The sequence below is a fragment of the Mytilus galloprovincialis genome, chromosome 1 (assembly GCF_965363235.1).
Source record: "Mytilus galloprovincialis chromosome 1, xbMytGall1.hap1.1, whole genome shotgun sequence".
Taxonomy (NCBI): Eukaryota; Metazoa; Mollusca; class Bivalvia; order Mytilida; family Mytilidae; genus Mytilus; species Mytilus galloprovincialis.
Window position 1 is genome coordinate 100,593,697 of NC_134838.1, and position 11,265 is coordinate 100,604,961.

The 11,265-nt window shown below is 34.1% G+C and overlaps 1 long non-coding RNA gene across 1 annotated transcript; it reads left to right on the forward strand.

Annotated features, from left to right (window-relative positions):
- Positions 1-448: 448 nt before the first annotated feature.
- LOC143047269 (uncharacterized) lies at positions 449-10,974 on the forward strand. The gene is made up of 3 exons (XR_012969475.1): positions 449-4,917; positions 5,583-5,721; positions 10,244-10,974. It is a non-coding gene; the product is annotated as an uncharacterized LOC143047269 (long non-coding RNA).
- The last annotated feature ends 291 nt before the right edge of the window (positions 10,975-11,265 follow it).

Below are 11,265 nucleotides of genomic sequence, written 5' to 3' on the forward strand. Positions count from 1 at the left end.
TTTATTTGTAGGTTTCTTTTGTGGTGCAGCTACTTTATGGTATTATTTGTACTTCTTCAAAGGAACATTTGGTGATATGGCTACACTACTTTCAGTTTTCGGTGTAGATGTGGGACCCGGATGGTCATTTTATTTATGTGCAGCGGCTGGCGGCGGAGCAGTGATAGTATCATTTATACTAATATTAGTAGGATGTAATATGCCAGTACACCAAGGGGCAGTAGTTTCAAATCATCACCCACAGACCGTTATAGCAATGACAGGAGGACCTATGCCAGTAGTTCAACATCAGCATCCACCAACAGTTGTTACTCTGCAAAATAATTCGGCTTATAATGATCCGTTTGGACCACAACAATCTTACGGCCATCAACCATCATATGGACAGCAACCTCAATCATCTTATCATGGGAATCAACATGGATACCACCCTCAACCTGAAAAATCATAATCGTATCGACACTGCATAACAACAAATGCACTACTGGCTGTAATGTACTATACGTATAGATAGGCATGACAAGTTCTTCTACCATCCACAAACAATAATTTTTGACATACAAAATGCACACCTACACATATCTTTCATTATAGAGCTATGATTATTTTTGAATTAGACATGAACTGTTACGAAATGTAAAAATAGCAGTAGTTGATTTTTTTATGGGCCATTAACATGGGAAGTGTTAGATATACATGTTCACTTACACTTATCTACATCCGGTTTGTCGCGTAAATGTACTTGATACTTTTCTATAGTAAGTGCCAATCTTCATATTTGTGAGTTTCAAAGTGTGACATATTTTCAGATCAGAAACTTTTCCTTATTTGCCAATGCCGGATATATGCATGTCATTAAATTGATTTGCACATATAAAAGAATGTTTGCCTATGATTTAAATATTATCCATATCTACATTTTCAATTATGCTAATCTTTTTTTAGCTCACCTGGCCAGAAGGGTCAAGTGAGCTTTTCTCATCACTTTGCGTCCGGCGTCCGTCGTATGTTGTCCGTCGTCGTTGACTTTTACAAAAATCTTCTCCTCTGAAACTACTAGGCTAAATTAAACCAAACTTGGCCACAATCATCATTGGGGTATCTAGTTAAAAAAATGTGTGGCGTGACCTGGCCAACCAGCCAAGATGGCCGCTATTGCTAAAAATAGAACATAGGGGTAAAATGCAGTTTTTGGCTTATATCAAAAACCAAAGCATTTAGAGGGGTAAAATTGTTTATCTGTCTACCCTGAAATTTTCAGATGGATTGGACAACTTTGGGTTGCTGTCCCTGAATTGGTAATTTTAAGGAAATTTTGCCGTTTTTTGTTATTATCTTGAATATTATTATAGATAGAGATAAACTGTAAACAGAATTATGTACAGCAAAGTAAGACCTAACAATAAGTCAACATGATCAAAATGGTCAATTGACCCCCTAAGGAGTTATTGTCCTTTATAGTCAATTTTCATAAAATTTGTAAATTTTTAATAACATTTTCCACTGAAACTATTGGGCCAAGTTAATTATAGATAGATATAATTGTAAGCAGCAAGAATTTCAGTAAAGTAAGATGTACAAACACATCACCATCACCAAAACTCAATTTTGTCATGAATCCATCTGCTTCCTTTGTTTAGTATTCACATAGATCAAGGTGAGCAACACAGGCTCTTGAGAGCCTCTAGTTACTAAAATCAATATTTTAATTTTAAGAAAATGCAAATTTTGGTCTTTATATATGAAGATATATAAACCCCAGACGATGTTAAAAGTACTGATGTTTTATTCTTTATTCATCAAGTATAACATATGATGCACGACTAATCCTTGAATATGTTACGTAACATACAGTTATGTTCAATACACAACAGGAATACAAATTGCGATATTGTAATGTTTTCTATGAACTTATTTCGATGAACGGGCATGTATAAAACTAAATACACATACATCAATGAAACTTAATGTGCATACCATTATGAAACTAAATGTTCTAACTTCTATGAAACATAAATAACATACTTCCATGAAATTAATGTAAATTTCTCTATGAAACTTAAAGTTCATTTCTCTATAAAACTTGGTGTTCCTGCCTCTACAAATCGTATTTTATTTCGCTGGTCAATATAAAAGTCTAAAGAGCTGAACATTGAAAATACAGTTTGACCCCACCACATGTTCTTGTTCAGACAGTTACTCTCTCCAAATCAATTTTCTTTCTTTCTGTTTTTGTTTATTATCTTTTAAATTTAAGAGTTGGAATTGATGACAGATCGTTGTTAAAAAATACTCAAGGTTCTGACATATTTTAATATTTTTTTGCCGTTGATAAATTTAGAAACCAGTTTAAAAACTAAGGTTCCAACTTCCACAGGCAAAGTTGATGTATTATTGATTTGGCTATTATTTTTATATTCCTTCTGGTCATATGGCTCCTAACGGTTTTATGCACTTATACATCCCTGAAATTCAAAGGTTTAGGTTTGAGCGTTTCTGATTAACATATATCCGGAAAAGAAATTGGGACGCATTATATTTATAAAGTGTTATTCTTATTGTATAGACATGCGTAAGCTTTGTATATGGTGCATGGTGTCCTTATTGTATAGACATGCGAGAGCTTTGTATATGGTGCATGGTGTCCTTATTGTATAGACATGCGAGAGCTTTGTATATGGTGCATGGTGTCCTTATTGTATAGACATGCGAGAGCTTTGTATATGGTGCATGGTGTCCTTATTGTATAGACATGCGAGAGCTTTGTATATGGTGCATGGTGTCCTTATTGTATAGACATGCGTAAGCTTTGTATATGGTGCATGGTGTCCTTATTGTATAGACATGCGAGAGCTTTGTATATGGTGCATGGTGTCCTTATTGTATAGACATGCGTGAGCTTTGTATATGGTGCATGGTGTCCCTTGATGTTGTCTTTCTTGATTCGGGTGATAGCTTGAGTAACTCAAGTACTTATATCTGATTTCATTGTAAAGGTTGAAAAGGTTCAACTAAATGATTCATAGTCAAACAGCAAATGATTCGTATGTAATTCGTATATATTCGTTTTACCTTTAAAATGAGAATGCCGTGCGTAATTTCTATATATTTTACTTTGCAATGCAGTTAAAAAATTTGTTATCGATACCATTAAAATCATTTTACACTAAAATTATATTGTGAAAATTGAAACATTATTCCAGATTTATCATGGAAAACTTAATATTGCCATTAAAAGGTAAATTGTATAGATACGTAACCTTAAAACATGATTAGGTATGAAATTTGAATTTATAAAAGCAAACACCCGTTATAAGTAGTTTCAGTTGACAGCTTCATTAGGTGTAACTCTACGTATCGGTTCAGAATAAAACAAAACATAATGGAAAGTGTTACAGGTAATTTCTACATCTTCCTTTTACCTTCATCGCTTTTTTTATTACCATAGGTCAAATTTAGAGGTTAAGAACACTCTGTAAACGTATATTAACGACAGCAAAAACACTGAAATCAGAAAATTATATCCTTTATTGAACAATACAGCCGTACCATAACATGAAAGGTTATGAAGTACGCAGAAAACATATAAGTTTTATGTTCACACAGTGAGTGTCTTTGCTTTTAGTTTTCTCTCCTACTTAAATATGTATACTTTTGACAAATTACCTTATGGTAAGTTACTGTAGTCTGGGAAACATATATAGGATAGTACTGGTACATTTGATCAAGAACAATGGAACAGATCACTCAGAATATCATTATTACATTTTTGTAAAACATGAAATTCAGGATGTAGGATTCTGTTTTTGTATTCATATTAAATTATCGTTTATTAGTTTTGATCTATTTAATTAGAAGTTTACTGTAGTGTTTTTGCTGATTCCGACAAGGAAAAACTATTTACATACCAATGCAACTACTTCAAATCCATTATACACAAAAACAATGTGTTTTTCCATAAAAAGTCTTTGCAAAGAAAACATGTGTCTATGAGTTATATTAGAAGCTGTGGTAATATAGCAGTGGGTATATATAGACTAGGAAGAAAACTATATTCTTCAAATAATTGTGACAGCGGAAATTCACGTTTCACTTCTTGTTTCAGATTTTCATGTTTTTTATTGTATATATTGATATGTTTAAATAAAAATTCTTATTTGCATGATTTTAATAATAAAAGTTTATTTCCATGTTTTAAAACTTTACAGATATCTGATTTCACATGGTAAATATAGTTTCGTAATTTTTAATCTTCATAGCATAGTTTAGTAAAATTACGTTACATAAAGAATTTACAAGCCAATTAAAAAATACTTTTTTCACAAAAGATAGCAAATAAAGGATAACATAATTTAGTACAATTTCCTTCTCAATAATTTAGTTAATCCATCTCTAAGTGACATTTGTGAGTCACATGATTCACAGCGGTACCTTAAATAACACTGAGGTACCCCACAGGATTATTTAATGTATTTCCTTTGTTAATCATAAGAAATTCCCCTAATTAACCTCGCCTGGAAACCAATCTTGATACCTGGGCAAGCGTTTCTGGTCACTTGCATTCGTGACCACCAAACAATAAACATCTATTTTTATACAAGATTGTTCTTATTCCAGTATTCTAAGTTCCAGTTCAGTGCAGTTCCAGCACACGTTCATACAAGCAGTACACGGTCACCCACATTACATATACAAACATCAGCAAGTCCAGTTCCTCTGTCCAACCCTACCCAAACAAAGTTCACAGATTGGTGGAGCGTCAAAAGATAACGTTACCTATGCCAAAATCAAGACGAGAACAGAAAGGAGCCACTCCATTGAATTCTACAGTACATCCTGCAACAAGATCATTCTCAAAACAGATTACAGAGGAAGATACAATCCAAAGTATCACAGATAACTTTCAATAAGATAAAGGTTAGATACTGTTAGATAACAACAGCGACTCAGCAACCGTTTCAAATAATACTGATTCAGGCGAAGAATCAGAAATTGAAGATAACATTTCAGTAAATTCAAATAATTCAATAATTTCTTTCAACCTATACATTTAGACTCAGAAATGGCTTCGGGTCCGTCCTTACAAAAATTCAGCGATGAAAGCTGTTGTGCTAGCAATATGGTGGAATTTATTCGAATCGTATAGAGCGTTACACAATGTTGACAATAATAAAGCATTGTCAGTTCTGCCTTTACAACTAACAGGACATGCGTCTTTATGGTTTCATAACCTTGATGCAAATACTAAAGGCAATATTGGTAATTTAAAAGCAGCATTTCTAGCTCGATTTTCCAACACAAAAACTTACCAGCAAATATATAAACTACAACAGACAAGTACAGAAAGTAGTCATGCGTATTAGGCTAGAGTTCAGCAATTAGCAATGGGAGCTGAAAATTTAGGGAAGCGGTAATTGTTGACATTGCTGTCAATGGTTAAACAAACCGTGATACAAAAATCACCAAAGACTTTTGATCAACTAAGAAACTCACTAGAAATAGCTACTAATGTGGCTGAATGTGCTAGTTCTAGCACACCATATACATCTCAAGACATAAATGCTATGTTTTCATCTTTTTAGAATCCATTAAATCTGCTGTAAAACAGGAAGTGTCTGAAGTGAAGTGATGGCTGTCACACCGCATTCTATGCAAACCAGAATTTTCCAGAGAGACAAGAGACAAGACAATACAGACAAAAATATGTGTGCTTTGGTTGTGGTAAGTCTTGCACTAATAGGAGATTATGTCCTGCTTTTAATGTAAAGTGGTTTAAATGTGACAGAGAAGGTCACTTCAAAGAGGTGTGTGGTTTAAACCTTAGAAGTTATCCCAGGAGCAACAATAGGCAATCCCATCCTTCTTAGGGCAGAAATTTTAATTTACGCCATCCTAACTCTTCAGCATAGGGACACGGGCCTATCCAGTCCCTGGGTAGGCACTCTTCAAAGAGACAGAAGAGACAAGCCAAGATACCTCCTTCTTTTAAAACTCCTACTTTTTTTGGTAAAAACAAAAATACGCAACAAAATAAAATTCCAGAAATTGCACAGTTAATAAATTTATCAGGGAACAAAATTGAAGTTTGTGGCAAACATGCCACAAGTCTAGTTGACACAGGTGCACAAATGAGTTGTTGTTCTGTACAATTACTCCAATTCTTAGGAATAAGTAAGGATAAAATAGAAATTTCAAAAATTAAAAGTGCTATGGGTGTTGGAGGTGAAGTTCATTCCGTACTTGGGTTAGTTTCTCTTCCTCTTATTTTAGGCAATATTGCCTTGAGGTATAATTTTCATGTTTTTGACAAATTACACCAGCAAATGATTCTTGGTTTTGACTTCCTTTATGATGTTAAGGCTCATATTATATGTGATAGTGAGACTATTTTCATTCCTGATTCATGTTCGAATACTCTAAATGCTTTAGAGTTGAATTCAGGTCTTGCTAGGACAGTGAGCTCTTGTCTATGTCGATGACATCCTTGTTTTCAGCAAATACTTCGAGGAACATCTCAATCACCTTCAGTTAGTCTTTGACAAACTTATTTCTGCTGGGCTGACATTAAAGCCAGGAAAATGCCTTTTCGCTAGAAAGGACGTGATTTATTTAGGTCATACAATTTCAAAAGAGGGCGTCAAGGTAGACACATTAAAGGTAGATGCTGTTAGCTCATTTCCAGTTCTTAAAAATCAAAAACAAATTCGTTCCTATCTTGGTTTGACACATTACTACAGAAAATTCATTGAAGGATACAGTCACATCACTACAACTCTCAACCACCTTCTGAGAAATGATGTTCCTTTTGAATGGTCAGAAAAGTGCCAAAAGGCATTTGATCAGCTCAAAAAGGCTCTATGTTCTGCGCCTATTCTTGTTTATCCTAATATGTCCAAACCTTTCATTCTTACTACTGATGCCAGCGGCACAGCTATTGGGTACATATTAGGTCAGTTAGATTCTAAAGGTCAGGAAAAGGTCATTGCTTATGGAGGTCGGTCATTGACACAAGGTGAAAGAGCCTGGGGTGTCAGTGAATTGGAATGTCTTGCAGTTTTAAAAGGTATCAAGTCATATCATGTTTACTTAGCAAACAGTCATTTTAAGGTTTACACAGATCATCAGGCTCTTAAGTGGTTAACGAACATTAAACAGTCCACGGGTCGTTGAGCAAGATGATCAGTACTTCTTCAGGGATATAGTTATGAAATTTGTTTTTGTCCAGGAAAGAAAAATGGGAATGCTGATTGCCTCTCAAGAAGAGAGTACTCTGATTTTCAATCTAGTCCAGAACCTGAAGATGTCATTCCTTCTATAAATCTTATTTCTATCAGTTCACAAGAAAGTTAAGAACCTTTACAGGTAAATTTGTTTTACACTCCTACAAATTCTTCCATTCCTTCTGTTTTGGCAGTTGATGCTGAAAATACAGATGATTCAGTGATAGAAACAGATCCTGAGCAAACACAAATACAAGAAACTCACACTGAAGTTATGCCAGAAAACATAGGTCCTTTGCAAAAAGTATGTTTTGACTTTAAACATATCTATGCGTACCTTGAAAATGGCACACTTCCTGATGAAACTAAGCTGGTAAAGAAAAATTGTTAAGAAGCAAGTCAGTATGCATTATTAGATGGTACCATTTTTACCAGCCAGGAACACGAGTCAGAAAGAAGACCTTTTTGTAAAACAACTTGCATGCCCACGTTAATTCTCAAATCCTATCAAGAAATAGGGCACTTTGGTTTTGACAGAATATAGCTATCCTATCAAAAATAAGTACTTCTTTCCTGGAATGTACCAAGCAGTGGCAGATTACATTAGAGGCTGTGATGCTTGTCAAAGAGCTAAACCACATGTTCATGCAAAAAGAGTTCCTTTAACTCCAATGCCTATTACAGACACTTTTGCAAGATGGCACATTGATCTCATAGGTCCTTTCAAAGAAACAAAATTATGTTATCGTCATATTCTTATAGTAGTATGCGCATTCAGCAAATGGACAGAGGCTTTTCCAGTGAGATCTGGAACAGCTGCAGAAATTGCGGACGTTCTTCACAAAGAGGTATTCTCCCGTTACGGAAGTCCCACTAGCCTTGTTTCAGATCGTGGTCAAGGGTTTATGAGTAAGCTTGTTGCTGCTGTAACCCAAATTTATAATGTGAAACACTATTTCACAAGTTCTTACCATCCTCAGACCAATTCCGTGCAGAAAGAACAAACAAGACAGTCATACAATGTTTAAGAACCATTGTAGAGGAAAATCAATCTAATTGAGTAGAACTATTTCCAGGTATACTCATGGCTTTTCGAATGTCTCCATCAGCATCTTCTGAGTTTTCTCCTTATCATTTACTTTTTGGTAAAGAAATGAACCTTCCTGTTGACACCACTCTGCTTTCAAAAACAGACATTAACAAAACTCTGAAGGTTCATATAGAAAATATCATTGATTGTCTAAAAATAGCCTTAAGGTGTGCAACTGACAAATTGAAATATGCACAGGAAAAACAAAAGAAGCATTACGACAAAGATACCGCTTTTTCAAAATTCGAAATCCAAGATTTATACAATCCTAAAGTGCCAGTTGGGTTAGCTTCAAAATTTCACAGAAAACAAGACGGTCCATTCTACATAGTTGCCAAAGGACTGAATAATACATACAAATTGAGAAGGTGTGAAGACAACAAGATGCTTAAAAGCATGATCTATGCAAACGGGTTGAAATTATACACCTCCAGATCATCGTCCAGATCAAAATGCACCTCCTCCTGATGTTGCACGTCCAGATCCAAGAAGGGAAGAACAACCAAATTTCCAAAATCCAGTCCCTCCACTGAATCCAAACAATGATGAAATTGTTCCAAATCCAGATTCTGATATTTCAGATACTGATGAACCTGCAGATGATGGTTCAAAACAATTTTAGGATGTTGAAAAACTTGTCCAAAGTAAAAAGATTAATGGTGAACAACAATTTCTGGTAAAATGGGACGGATACAGAGAAAAGACCTGGGAACCAAGACCTGGGAACCAGAACAAAATCTGCCAATTCAAATGGTGAGACAATACCTTGCAACAAAAACACAAAAAGGAACCAGACGAAAGAAAAGAAAACGAAATAATATTTTTCATTAAGTTGCATATTAAGCATTTATGACTCTTCATAGTTTTCTATGATTTCATATTTCCATTGTCCTATTATTTCATATTGTCCTATTATTTCATATTGTCCTAGCATTTCATATTGTCCTATTATTTTATATTCCATGCAATCATAATCTATTCAAGGGTTAGTGAAAATCAGTGTTCGCAGATTCAGTTCTTTGTTCTATTCGAAAGGAGATTTCTATTTCATTATTCTTTCCTTGATATGTTGGTTCATTCGCAAGTTAATTTCATTCAGTTCAAAATGTGTGCATGTTCATGTGCAGTACAAACACATTTGTTTGACAAAGTGCTCGATAATAGATGTTTTAACCTTGATCTTACATCCAGAAGATTCATGTTGACTTTGGCAAAACTTTGATGTCCACCTCTGCTTAAGGGGGTTCGCGGGTCTAAATCATTTATATAGGATTTGTCTATGTTTTTCTATAAATAAACTTTATCTTATAGTTAATAGAAAAATAAAATAAAAAAGTGGGGTCACCGTTCATTTGCGCTCACAATCTGCCTTCGAAAGAAGCATACATTTTTGTAAAGGTGGGTTTTTTCTGTTGAAGTAATAGGAGAAATAAAGGTAATATCGAAATAAAAAAAGAAATTTATAACAGAAATCGCTCAAATTTTACAATAATTTAGTTTAAGTACAGCTTACATGGAAATTATATTAAAAAATATAGGTCACCGATGAGTTAAAAAAGAAATTTCAATTTTAAAACCAAAAAATGGCATTTTTCCACCAAAGGGAGATAATTTGGAACTTTTTCAATGATCTATACATTTTAAAAGCCATCTGGGGCCAACACGAAGTGATTGTGTTGAATGATTTTTGTACCATATGATAAAGTAACAACTACAAAAGGTAACAAATTAAATTTGTAATGCAAAACAAATGTTTATTTTTTTTCTGAAATTTTTATACCCTCGAGCCTCCTTAATTTCTTTTAACTTTGTTTTCTGTGTATTGATGTCACAATTATGAGGAAACTCATGTTCATAGTGCTAAAAGGGAGTTATAAACCCTAAACCAACATTCAGTTCACACTCTAACAACTTCTACCTTTCTTTTCTGTAGGAACCTTAAGTTTTGCCACAGTCTTAGTATGGATGCTTCTGCTGAATGTTTTAGCTGTGAATGCAGAAAAGGAAAAACTTGTGCTACGCACAAATTATGGAGTTACTTTTGTTAAAGAGGCGGATATAGTCTTTGGAAGCGAACACTGGTTCCACACGTTCACGATTTCTATTCCACACAAAATTCATAAATTTTCCTATCCATCCTGTGATATTATTCATTAAAACTGCTTCATTCTTAATCAAGTCATTTCACATTTGTCCGCATTGAAAAAAGACGTCGCATCAAATGTTAACAGTACTGTGGAAATAATTCATCAGCTGATTCCAAAAGCGGATTTCAAAATTAATACAGCAAGTACACAAAGTAGGAGTAAAAGAGGATTGTTCTATTTCGTCGGATCCATTTCCAGATCTATATTCGTCACAGCAACAGTGAAAGACGTTCAAAAGTTAGCCAGACATGTCAACATTCTAATAAACAGGAATAATAAATTTGCTAAAGCAATGACAGAACATGATCAGTTGCTGTCATCCTTCATGTCAAAAACTGATGAAAGATTTCAAAATATTGTATAAGGTCTTCAGCAAAATCATGACATTATGGTCAACCTTACTTCAGAAACTTCAAAATTTGTTGCTCATTTTGAAGAAGTCAGTGTAAAACTGTCAAATTTACTTATTGATCAGATGAATTTATCATCTTCTGTTAACAAATATTTAGAAGAATTAAAAATAAATTACATGAAATGGTTAAGGGAAAGTTATCACCTTTTCTCATTTCTCCAAATATTTTGAAAAATACACTGAAGCATGTTCAGCTTATTCTTAATGAAAAATGCAAAGGGTTCTACTTGTTAAATACTGATCCTGTATATTATTATTCATCTTCACAATTGTTGTATGCAAGAAATCATTCTACTTTATATGTTACTTTGAAATTTCCAATTTCTACGTTTTCATCACCTCTTGCATTGTATAGAGTAAACTCATTTCCAGTACCTATCAATTCGTCAAGCAATC